General features: G+C 44.8%; 1 long non-coding RNA gene across 1 annotated transcript; it reads left to right on the top strand.

Moving 5' to 3' along the window:
• The first annotated feature begins 56 nt into the window (after positions 1 to 56).
• On the top strand, positions 57 to 12,384 carry LOC139796243 (uncharacterized). Its single transcript, XR_011725905.1, has 3 exons — positions 57 to 238; positions 824 to 951; positions 6,247 to 12,384. It is a non-coding gene; the product is annotated as an uncharacterized lncRNA (long non-coding RNA).
• Positions 12,385 to 12,935: the final 551 nt, after the last annotated feature.

The raw sequence follows: 12,935 nt of genomic DNA, 5'->3' as shown, positions 1-12,935 counted from the left end.
CAGGGAAAGAAGGGCCGGCGGGGCCGCCTCCCCTCACGCCCTTCCCGCCTCCCGCGCGGGCGGGGCGCCGAGCTGCGTTCAGCATCACAGCGGGAAGGAGGAGGGGGACGACGCCAACACCCCCTCCCCAGCCGCACCCAAACACACACCCTATGCCCTCCGCCATCTCCCCCGGGCACACGCTGCGGGTCTCGCCGCCCACCCGCGGAGGGGGAGAGCGTCCCGCTGTGGGAAGAGGGTGTGAGGGGAGGGACTCTCTTTTTTCGGACCGTCCGGCGGAAGGATCGCGGCAGATTTGAGATCCCTCCGCGGCGCCTGCGCGGCTGTGGGGCGGGCGGGATGGCTGAGGGGGCTCCGGGGGATGTTTCCCCGCTGCGGGTCCCGGGGCTCTGGGTCCCTGCCCCGGAGGAGGCTGCGGGAGGTGGGTCGGAAGCGGACAGGACCGCCCGCCCACTCCTTCCCCCCCTCACTCCTTCCCCTGCAGCCGCCACCATCGGGGGAGGTTAAAGTTCGCGCCTTTCAGCGACGCTTGGGCAGCGGGCGGGTTAAAGCTTTAGAGTTTCATTTAAAACACGGGCGAAATGATAGGCGAAGCCGTTTATTTACAAACACCTGGGTGCGTTCAGTAAAAAGCTTCGAGTTGGCGGTGCCCGTGCCCCGGCTCTCGGCCTGTGTGAGGGGACAGAGCTCCCGGTCAGGGCTGGAGCTGCCTTCTCGCTCGGAAGGGGAATATTCCCCTTTCCTTGCTTTATTTACTCATTTAGGCCCCACTTGCCCAGCCCAGAGGAGGAGGATTCACGGTGCTTTTCCTTCTGGTTAGCAGATGGGTCTGGCAATCCCCCTGACCGAGCAGAAGACGGGCTGGGAGTGCCAGGGAAGCTGAGGTGTTTCCTCACGGTTCCCGTTTTATCCCTTTTGTCCCCTCAGCTTAAGAACTGGACGGCTAAACTTGTGAGTGTTCAAATGCTTTGTAACATAAGCGTTTTATCAGAGAGGGCTGGGGGTGTGTGTGTGTTAAGACTGTAAAGACAGGGAACAGAAAAAATACTTTGCATTAAAATCTTGGCCCGGTGAAGATGAGTGGCAAAACCTTGCTGTACCACTAGAGGATGAAATTAACAGATAAAAGCAAGAAGCTCAGAGCAAAAGCAACACATTTTCTTTAAACTCCTTCCAGTATCTCCAGTCATTAGCTTCAGACAGCACACAAAGGAGGATCTCCATTTGAGAGTGATGTATATCAAGTGTAGAAATAGCATAGTATTTGTTTTCTGTTTATTCCGTGACAAATTAACTCTGAATCAGTCATAAGCTTTTTTAACCTTTTCTTTAAATAACTCTGGGGCCACAAGAGTGAAATGAAAGGCTGCTTTTCCTGCAGCAACTCTCATGTGTAGAGTGAACTGCTTTTTGAATCCAAGCTTGCTGGGTGCTGCTCCCTTCCATTTTTCTTACTTTCTATCTTGAAATAGGGTATGTCTTTTAGAGCTGAGTCCCACTGGAATTTTATCTAGCTTCCCCAATTTTCATTCTGATTCTCCTGGCTCTTGTTCAAGGATCAGTGTTTGGGGAGTCTGTAAAGCTGTTACAGTTTGCAAAAATCTGTTTGTGGCAGTGAGCAAGGGAAGATAGCAGAGCTGATGCTCCCAGCTGGGAAATTCTTGCTGGAGGTCTGGTTGGTGCTGTCCCAGGATTGTTCCACTCCAGTTACAGCATTTCTTGCATTTTCTGACTGTTTGTTCACTGGATTTCCATCAGGGCCCTTCCCAGAACGTTTCACATGCCAGTGCTGGGAGCCTGAGGCAGTGCAGCACATCCTCAGAGCAGCAGAGTGTGGAACTGATGGTTTGGCAGGAACCTCCAGCACCAACATACCACAACAGAGTTCCTTTTATTCATCTTGTGCTGAATATGCCCTCAGCTGGGTATGGATGATTAGAGTCCTTTGTCCTCTGTTACAGCAGGAAGGGACAGTTGAGGCAGCACCCCACTGGGTTAAAAGTGCCATCAACTGGTCAGCTACTGGATCAGTACTCCTGACAGAAACCCCAGAGCTGAGGCAGCTGGTGCAGGAGACACCTCAGAGAGCCTCACGGGGTGGTCAGTGAGGATGAGGTCTCCCAGAACCCTTTCCTAGGTCTGAGCACAACCACCCGGGGGTCACAGTGGCAGGATGGTTGTACACATGCCAGGAGGAAAGACACTGTGTGTGCCAGAGCAGCTGAGGGTCGTGGTGTGAGTTAAGTGGTGGCTAAAGGATTTAGAGAGACTGCTGAGAAAGAGATGGAGGCATCCAGCAAGAACTCTTTGTGCTGGGGCCTGTGGCCCTGGGGAGAAAGCAGAAGAGGTGGTATTAAAGCTGGGAATAAAATGTACCCAGTGAGTGTAATGAAGAGCAGCTGGAAGAAGGTCACTGCTCCACCCCCCACAGGTGTTCTGCATGCAGGGACTTGGCACACTCAACAAAAACCTGACAGCTTGGAACAGGAGAAAGCCCCCAACCCCTGGGGGGGAATGAAGTGCATCTGTTTTAAAGAGACTGGAGAGTACAAGTGCACAGGCAGCAGGCCCAGTGGACTTGCTGTCTGGGGGTGCAGAGGGCTCACCTGCCTTCCAGCTTAGCCACTGCCTGATTTTTCTACCTCTGAGACTCTACACTGCCAAATCCCAAGATGTTGAAAAGGGAAGGACACGTATCTTGGCACCTGACATTTCTATCTGAGCTGTTTAAACACCCTTCAGAGGGAAAAACAGATGGTGTAGTGGTTTGGCTGTGTGTTCTGCTTTGGAGACCCAAGTGTTGATCACTGCATGACTTTTGACCAGTCAGTGAAGCCCACAGAAGCAAAGGTTAATACTCATTTTCATATCCAGCCAACTTCCCTGCACACAAAGTCCACCACGAGCAAGCAAGCTTGATGAGTCCAAATATGTAGGCAGCCAGCAGCTTGAGAACAGAGATAAATTTACCCTCATGTCAGGTTGGTTGTGAGGCTAAATTAAAATATTTTGTAAAGCATTTGAGTGTGTCCCAAGGGGCTGGAGACATGCAAACATTTAATAATAATTTGTGTTTGTATTTAGCTGGTTGAGTTCAGTGTGGCCAAATAAGTGTAGTTATTCCTGTGTTTGTGCTTTGACTCCAACTTATCTATTTTTTTTTTTTTTTTTTGCTAACTTGAGGTGTTTAAAATAGCAAGCAAATTTTGATCAGCCCAGAGGGGGCAATATTGATGCTGGTTTAAACAACAAAGCACATGAAACCAAGGAAAAAAAAAAAAGTTATAATCTTTTTCAAACCAATCTAAACCATAAAGTTTGGTGAGCAGCAGCACTCCCTTTGAAAGTCACATTCCTTAGGAAAGTGGAAGGGCCTGGAGGATCTCTGCTGTCTGTAAGAAGGCTGAGGAAATCCTCACAGAGGCATCTGAGTGCTGATCCAAGCAATCAGGAGAGATATGGATGCTGATAGCCCTGAAGAAACATCATCCTGAGGCTTCCTCAGGGCTTGGGAAGTTTTCTCTGCTTGGAGGGAACCCCTTTTTTCAAAAACTGGAATGAAACAGGTCATGATTTTTCAAAGGCTGCAAAGAAAGTTCCACTCTGTGTTCTTTGTCTAGAGGCAGAGTTTGCAAAACAAGATTGTGGAACACTGGGGAAAGCAAGAGAAGGAAAGAGGAGAGGCATAAAAAAATAGTTTTTAGGGAGATTACCTGACAAGATTTTGCTCAGCTTCCTAGGAGTCAGTGTTCATCAGATAAAAACCAGCAGCAGGCAGGAGCTCTCAAAGAGGATTGAAATAGGTTTGAGCACTGAACTGTCCTTGACCTCTGTGAAAACTGAACTCTGCAAAATCACTGGTTATTTTTGCAAATCTTATTCTTTCTGTGCAATGAATCAATCCAGGGAGTGCTGATTTTCCAAGCAAGTAGTGTGGAAGTCAGGAGATACAAATTATAACACTGTTGTACCCTGAGAGTACTTTAGTGCGTTGGTGATGCTTGTTCTTACAGGCAAATATTTAATTGCCCTTTGAAAAGAAAATAATCTGGGATTCCTGAAGTATGTGGCAAAGGAACAAAAGAAACTAGATGCAGGCTTCTTCATTTCTTTCAGCTTAAAATGTAGTTTTCCATTGCAGCTGGACACACAAACCCTGGCTTCAGTTTCACAAGCAGAATTCAGCTGCTCCACTCATGAAATTGAAGCTAAATTGTTGTGCTGGCATGGAACAGGAAGCAGCATTTGGCCAGCAGGGAAGACCCAGCAGAAAGCAAACCCCCTTTTTGAAGTACCCTATGTTGGTTTACTTTGTCCAAAACAGACAAGAAAAAAAAAAAAAAGCAGCATAAATTCTCTGTCAAAATACTTGCCAGCTTTAGGGAAAAAGAAAACCCAAACCAACACAACTTTAACAAAATCAAATAGCTTGCACACTGTCTCAGATATCTGAATCCATTTTTTAATAAGGATAACAAAAAAAGCAGCCACTGTGTAGCATGCACAGTCAACAAATGGTGCAGTCTGTTCCATCTCTTTTAAATCAGTTTTAGTGCTCAGGTATCATGCACAGAGAGGCAGCCACTTGGATTGGATTGTAAGCCTGAGAAAAGCATGGTAAAAGCAGCCTGTTGGCATTAGAAATCATCAGAAGCTGAATCACAGGAGTGCCACATCCAGGGTAACAGGGTCTCTTAGGACTTGTTCCACTCTGCTTTCCTACAGTCTCTTGCAACTTCTTCCTAACAGCAGGAGCATAAATTATTTACTAGGAAAACAAACCCTGCTATTTGAGCTGCAGAGGATTCCCTTACTATCTGTTCCCACCACAGAGTTGCTTGAAACACTGAGACACACTTCTGCTTTCATCCAGAACAGTGAAACACATGCTTCAATTTAGCAAATGAAGAACCTCTTTCACATCCAGTGATTTAATTCAGAGAGGAGAACTGCAGGCACTAAATTACCCTTTTTACCTGATTTATTTTTACTAGATAAACAGCCCCACAATGTCATCAACCAGCACATCTATTTTCTGTGGCTTGCTTTCCTATTTGGAAAATGTTTTAATCTATTCCCTTTAACTTGGTGCTAGTAAAAACTTCAAGCTGTGTCCCTCAGCCTAGGGACTGCACCTGTAAATCATTGGTTTGTCCTAAAAATGAGATGACCAGGCAAAAACCACACATTGCAACAGGCAAGAACATGGACAGCAGACAGGAATCTATCTCCTCCTCTACAGCAGTTCCAGTTTTACCCTTTTAGTATTGGCAGTGTGAATGACACCATGGAACTGCTAGCTGCTAAGTAGTAGTTCAGGCACATTCCTCCTTAATTTCATATATATGATCTATAGGAATTCATGCCTGAATTCCAATTACTGGAGGGAAAATGGAAATCCTTCACAGTTCAACTGTGTGTATCCAAATCTTTTTGACCTGCCCTTCTACAGGATAAAATGGTGCCCAGTTTTCAAATTGCCACCTGCCTTTTAAGCCGTGTATAATTTCATTTGAAAAGATGTGTTTTCTTGAGTCTCTTTCTAAACTAAAATATAATTTCTTAATGGCCTTCTGCAGAAGCAGAAAATTAGACTTTTGCAATTTAAGTTCAATAAGTAAATGGGCATTACAGAGGTGTTAACTGCAATAAATAGTCATAAAATCAAAGAGTAACAGGTTGGAAGGGACCTCTGGAGGTTTTCTGGGCTAAACTCCTGCTCAGGGCAGGGCTGATTTCAAAGTTAAATGAGGTGGAATAGTTTTCCACGTTGCAAGTATGAAAGGCAATGGATAAGTGCACAGGAATGGGCAACAGGGTAATGACAGCCCTGTGCTCTTGAGCACAGCTACCCCAAAAAGCCTTCAGCTCAGGCAACTTTCCTGGCCTTCAAGAAGGGAGAAAATGTGAGTAAAAACACTTTAAGAATTCATTCTCTCCTGCTTATTTAACATAGGCTTTCCTCCATTCTTCCCCTTCCAGATCATAAAAATTCCTTTCTTTACATGACTACTTAAAGGCAATTCATGTTAATTACCTGACTGTGATTATGTCTCAGTGTAGACATCATCTTCTGTAATTGGATAGTTTATGTTCTGGAGAGTTTATGTTGATACCAGCATTGTAGTCGATTACCTTGCAGAACACCCTGTGTTTCTGTGACACTTGGACCCGGGCCTTTTTAAATAGATAATTAGCTGCCCAGTGACTTCCACTTTGCTGTGTGGGTGAAGATCATGTTTGCAGAAGCTCTTTTGGAGAGAAGAAAGGCTGCAGATTTTACACTCCTGTTTGCTAAAAATCACCTGGATGCAGAAGTTTTCCTTTCCTGCCCTCCCTCTGGAATCCTTGCTGGTAGGGTCTGGCTTTTCTTCTGCTGAAGGAGATGGGAGCTTTGCTGTGCAGTGACAGCAGGAGAGCAGACACAGCAGGCAAGGTGTCAGGGGGGATTTTCTGCATGCTCTACAAGTATTTAGAGAACTGTGTGATACCTGATCCTCAACACAAGGTTAGCTCTTGAGTTAGACCCAGATATTTCCAGACAGGCAGAGAGCTACCTTCTGCCTGTACATCTGAGAAAGCAGGGAGGAATTATTTCTTCTGGCAAGTATCAAGGGTATGTTAGTGAAGTGTGCTGGGATATTGTAGCTTAAGATAGAACTATGCTGGAAATGTAACTGCAGCTGTTACTTGGAAAACATCTGTGGTACTGCACAGGGAAATTTGTACATCTCTGTTCACACTAGCACAGAGCAACTAATCTCATGAAACAAAGTATAAATTATTACTGGGAGATATGAGAAGGATGTTACGTACCAATGGACGGGAAATGACTCAAGGTAGTTGTCCTTTGGAAAAAGAAAAGGGAAAAATAAAAGGAATATTCCTTTTCTGGCATATGAAATAGAATCAGATGGGCAAATTGTGAGACTTCCAGAACTCCAGCTGCTACTTATTTGAGTGAGAACAACCAAACCATTGGACTTGAGAGGGGAAGTTTTTTTACACTTAACAGTTGGGAAAGAACCTTCTGTCTGTGATAATTTGTGACACTCTGTGTTTGTGTAGTCAGACAAAGAGAAGAATATGCCCACTGACATCATTTCTTATGTACAGCTCCTGCTTATCTTTATGCAGTGTGTAAAAGACATTGCCCTGAAGAACTCAATTTAGCAGAAGACATCCAGGAAGGTCAACTTAAATTTTGGTCACAGCACGTTAGATAATTAAGGGATTTTCCATCTCTTGAGGCTCTCAAATTAAGCCTGGGTCATCAGGAGGTGTGCTTACTGGGATGTGACAGTCTGTTGTGTTCAAGAACTCAGACAGGATAATCTGAAAGGAGACTGTGTGAGGAACTGAGGGTGTCTCTGATGAGACAGCAGAGAGCAGCACAGCTGAGTGGGGGCCAGCAATTTGTCACTGCCTGCTGCTGAGGCCTGGGCTGCAGTGAGTGCCCTGTCATGGCACCTCCCAAACAGCCACGGGTGTGCAGCAGAACACCTCTGCTTGGCTGCTGATTCTCTCTTTGCTCTCAGGAAGCTTGCTCTGTGTGATTAGAAAAGCAGAAGTCAAGATGGAAGCATCTTCCTATTGTTTGGTGGGTGCTTTGTGCAAAGGGCCTCTCAGCCTCTTAACTGTTTTGTCCAAATTTTATACAATGGATTTGCACCATATTAAAGCTGAGAATAGATTTAAAATACCCATTCCCAGTCCTTGTAGCTGAGTCCCTCCTAGCAGATCATTTAACTCACCAGCTGCCTGGTTCTACAGTCAGCAAGGTGACTGCTTTGCTTTTCTTGGTTTCACTTTTATTAACTCATTTAAATTCCATTTATGCGGAATCCCTGTGATTTTCAAAATGCCTTCTGAAATTAGGCACAGCTACCTTCCTGAAAAAAACTCTTTAGAAAGCCTTTAGAACAACCTTGCCTAGAATTATCTTGTCAATTAAATAAAAGAACCCACTTGAAGTAAGGGACAAAAAATATACAGTGACTAAAACACACCTTCCAGTAACAAATTGTTATTAAAAGAGACCTTTAAGCAAACTGCTGGTTATGTGGTCATGCTTAGACAAGCACAAGGTTATTGAAATGTACAGCTTGCTTTCAGCCAATTTAACTTGCACTGAAGGCAAATGATTGCCCTAAAAGCACTGAAGTACTTTGCTCAGGTGTTTGCTCTCATTCTGCTGCCTTCTCTGAGATTACCTCCCCTGCCCAACAGTGGCACTGGGCTCAGAGTTGGGTCTGCAGCTTCAGCTGCCATGACCAATACTGCCTGCAAAGTCTCCCTGCAGAAAATGGATATGTGCATCTGATATGATTGTCTGAAGAGGAGAGGAAGTGTTATTTTAATAGACATGAAGATGGAATATAGATTTCTAACAATAGATGTAGTGGAAGTAAGTGAGACTGATTCTCAGCTCACAAAGAAACCCCCCCAGCACACAAATCATGAATAATAATTGCATTCACTGGCTAAGTCATGAAATGTGTCACAGATCTGGAGCCTCCCTGCTTCTTTCCTTTTCCTCTGTGCACAGGGAGTGGAATTTGAACAAGGTGGGGCCACAGCAACCTGTGAGCAACAGAGCTGCAAGATACTTGACGTGGCAGTGGTGAAGTAACCCATGAGCACCTTTCCCCTTCTCACCCTCTGTATGGGAAGGCTTGCAGGGATGTGGGGTGTAGTTCCCCCTTCCTCCTCTCGTGCTGGAGCCATTTTCAAGGCCTCCCAAATGAGATTTGATGGTGTTACAGGAATAAGCTGCACTGGGTGTTGTGTTTGCAAGCTGGGAGTTAGCTCCTTACCACCACTCTGGGTCTTCTCAGCTCTGTGTAGAGGTCTGTATGAAAACACCAGCAGCACCAGGCTCACCAGGGGCTCTGTTCACTCTCCAGACACTTCCTTAGGCTCTGCCAGTAGCAGGGCTCATGGATTTTTGTGGCTACCAGCTTTCTGTACATGGGCTTGCCCAGAGCCATGGAATAATAAGGCAGGGGCTTATCCATGGTGTTATTCCTTGTACAAACTCCTTTTATATCAGGGAAAACTCTGTGAAGACTTGGAATTTCCTCCATGAGCCCAGGTTTTAGCACTAGAAGCAAGTGAATTTAGCTTGGTTTACAAGTTTTATGCCAACTACTATGAAGGGAATCAGAATATTTTCTAGGAAAGATGTGTTTTCCATTAGACTTTTTGATCTCTCTTTGAGTAGCTCCATCCTGGGACTCAGAAATTTCTGTGGTGTCAGAGGGAATTCAGAAATGCTTCCTGTGACAGTTTAATGTCACCGAGTACATCTGATGAAACCAGATAGATGAGTGGGGAGGAGAGGAGATGAGTGCATTTAAACCACCATAAACTGGATGAAAACAAAGCTGAGGTGAATTGAGGCAGATCTGAAGTATTCCCCTTCAGTGCTTCACATCAACATTTCATCTCCTCTGGAAGTCTGGTCAGAGAGTCACAGAGTGGAAGGGGCCTCAAGGATTCCCTGCTCCAACCCTTCTGATATTATTGTTTCTCTGAGATCTCTCAGCACCCCAGAGAGCTGAGACTTCAAACTTTCCAAAGTGAGGGAATCCCCCCCTTCTCCTGGGAGACCATTCCAAGGTCTGACTGTCCTCATGGGGAAAAATTTCCCTCTTGTGTCCCATGGGAATCTCCCCAGGAGCACCTTGTGCCCATTGCCCCTTGTCCTGTCCAGGTGACTCCTTGTGACCAGGGAGTCTCCAGCTGATTTGTGGCCCCCTTTAAGTTCTGGAACATCACAATAAGGTCTCCCCTGAGCCTTCTCTTCTCAAGGCTGAACAGACCCAGTTTCTCAGCTTCTCCTCCAATACCAGGTGCTTCAGTCCTCTGTTCATCCTCCTGGCTCTTTGGGCCTTCTCCAGCCTGTCTGCATCCTTTTATAGCAGGGACCAAAACTGAACACAGTGCTCCAGGTGATGCTGCTCCTTCAGTGCTTAACTGGATTTTTGCCTTCTTTATACTTGGAAGTTTTGTTATTTAAGTTACACAGAGACACTTTTTGTCACAGGGCTTGGGTAAGTGCAGCTGTGCTGCTACAGAACTTACACCTCCAGAATGTTGTAAATACAGCAGGGTTGGGTTTTTTTTTTTTAAATATGTGGTATCAGTACACAGCAGCTTTATACCAGCTTAAAAGCATAGATAGTTTTATGTGTGTGTTGGTATCTAGAATATGTCCAAGGATGATTGATGCTTCCTCTAAATGTGCACTGGAATTCTAGGGTATATATATATATATATATGTGTGTGTGTGTGTATATATGTATGTCTATATATATTAGCACTATATACAACAAGGGTTCTTTGCACCTGGCCTGCCCCAAAAATGTGAGGTGCTTGGCTACAAGTACCCTGCAGTCAGTCAGCAGCAAGTGGCAGCTTAACAAAATCTTTAGTGAACAAATGGAGCTTCCAGACTCACTCTCTGGATGCATCTGCAAAGCCTCTCTGGGTGCCCATCAAAGAAAAAAAAAAACCTACATAAATTTTAGCTTTGCAAAACAAAGCAATACACCTCAACCCCACAGCTGGGCTGCTCTGAATGTTCCTGTGTAGGCTCCCTTGGATTTCCCTTTGTGCTGGAAATGGCAATTCCTCTCCCCTCACCACTGGTGCTGCCAGATGCTATTTCTGACCTCTTGGCCATGTGTTGCAGCAGGAAGACAAAAATCACCATCTCAACGAGTTCACAGGCTGTCTTAAACCTATTCAGTTTCCATTGATTTGTGTTTGGGTCTTGCCAGCTAAAAATATTTTCTGCTAAGTATAGCTCCCTGCTCTGGAGCAAACAAGTTGGGTGTCTTTTTTCTGCACCCTCCCTTCCTAATTTCAACAGCTATTTTGAACCCGGGGTGTGGTCACAGCCAGACACAGACACACTGGTCCCCAGATTTTTGTTCCTCTTGCCTGTGAACCTTTTCCTTGGATTGGCACCAAGCCTTGTTCAGCAAGCCTTGCTCTCCTTCCAGCTTTTAGGAAGCACATGATAAATGTGAATAAATTCATTTATTTATGAATTCTGAACCTGACCCACTTCCAGGAGCACGAGGTGAAAAGTGTGAAATTACACTCCTCTGGACTGAAGGCAGGAGCTGCAGCAGCAGGGATCAAGTGCCACTCTCCTTTCTGGGCTCCTGTCAGTAGGAAATTCTGGCAGATTTTAAGCATCATTTAATCTCCTTGACCTGTTCCCTCAGAAAGGGCCTGGTGGGGGAAAACCTGTACAAAGCTTTGAGTTCTGAAAGCTTTTAGCAGTGTGCTGTCCCACTGCTTCTAAAAGCAACAGAATCTGCAGAATATTTCTCAGAGACACACTTGTGTGTGTCTGCATATGCATGTAGCCTTTATATGTGTTTTAGGATAGGTACATATCTATAAAAATTAAATGTACACACTGAGGTTCTTTTATTTGCATGAAGAACCTACTTTTATGCCCTCAGTTAAAGAGAAAACACCCAACTGTCAAATCAACCCATTTAATTAAAACAGAAGTTATTCTTTTATATCTATATGATGCTCCTTAAGGAGTTAGGAAGGAATAAGCAGGTCTCAAGGGCTGCTTAAGGGATTCTGGGGCTAATCTGGTTTGCTGCAGGCTCCCTGGATGTTTGACACTTTACCTGTACAGAACACCAGCTTGAATTACATTTGAAGAAAATGGTAATTCATGCACGAGCTGTTGTCAGCACTGCAGCAAACGAGGATGTTGGCCAAACTAGATTTTTTTTTTTTTTTTTTTTTTTAATTCATTTTTTTCCCCCCGAGTTAGATGCTAAGTCCCTCATCATCATCCAAGCAGCAGTTTGGTCTCTGGGGAAGAAGAGAAACAGTCAGAAGCCTTCCAGCTCTCAGCTCTCCTGGTACAGCTGCCTTCCATTCCATAATGGAATAGCAGTGGGGCACTTAGGTTAATTAAGTGGCTGGAAAGCTTGTGGAGCTTTCTGGTTAAGTGGTTCAAAGGAAACTATTGTTCTCTGTCACCCCTATTGTTCTCACCTGGGTGTCCTCCTGCCAGTGGGCAGACTGCTTGTGTCTAGGGTGTTAATGACCACGGGGCCCTTCATCAGGAATGCTTGTAATCCTGTTTCTGGTTGGAAATCCCCGTGCCACCAGGCCCAATTAACAGCCCTGATATCATCCCCTGCTAATCAATACACAGCTATTACCCAGCCATAAATATTGCCCAGGGATTGCTGCCCAGGACATGCCAGGGCAAGTTTTGCCAAGCCATGCTGCATGATGGTTTAGCAAGGCTAATTAAAAGAATGCATATTTAATTGGATGGCATTGAAAAGTCTCCCATCACAACAAATAAATGTGCTTAGTTTAAAATTTGTCTTGCAGGACTTAAGGCTTCGGTGTAAATCTTTGCTTTTATTGGGATCCCAACAGATTTCAGATGGAGTTTCCTCCAATTTTCATCCCTTTTTCTTGGTTTCACACTGGCCTTCCTGGTCAGTGTATCTCAAGAATTTCCCTCTCAAATGCTATCCTTGTTGTTTATAAAAAAATCCATCTCTGTAGCTAAGGAATTTATAACTTTCTTTTAATTTACTCTATCTTTAGGTTCCCAAAGAATGTCAGGAAGGAATTGCCATTCTATAAAGCACAGCATGTTACAGAATAGATAAAATGTATTTTCTCCTAACACTGGAAATGCTTTTCATTTCTACACACACACAAACCCACATTTCCCTTTATCACAGATAAATGCCACATTGAAAGAAAATTATTCCTTGCTTAAGAATAAAAAAAACCCCAAACCCACAACATTTTATTTCCAGACCTTACCATGGTTCTTCCTTTGCCCAAAACACCTGATTGGTTTTCCAGGTCCAGACAGCACAGGGTGCAGATTAATTTTCCCTGTTTATAATCCCAAAGCTGATGAGAGC

This window comes from Heliangelus exortis, chromosome 4 (genome assembly GCF_036169615.1).
Source record: "Heliangelus exortis chromosome 4, bHelExo1.hap1, whole genome shotgun sequence".
Taxonomy (NCBI): Eukaryota; Metazoa; Chordata; class Aves; order Apodiformes; family Trochilidae; genus Heliangelus; species Heliangelus exortis.
Note: the sequence above shows the minus strand (reverse complement) of the source record. Positions and strands in the feature narration are given on the sequence as shown.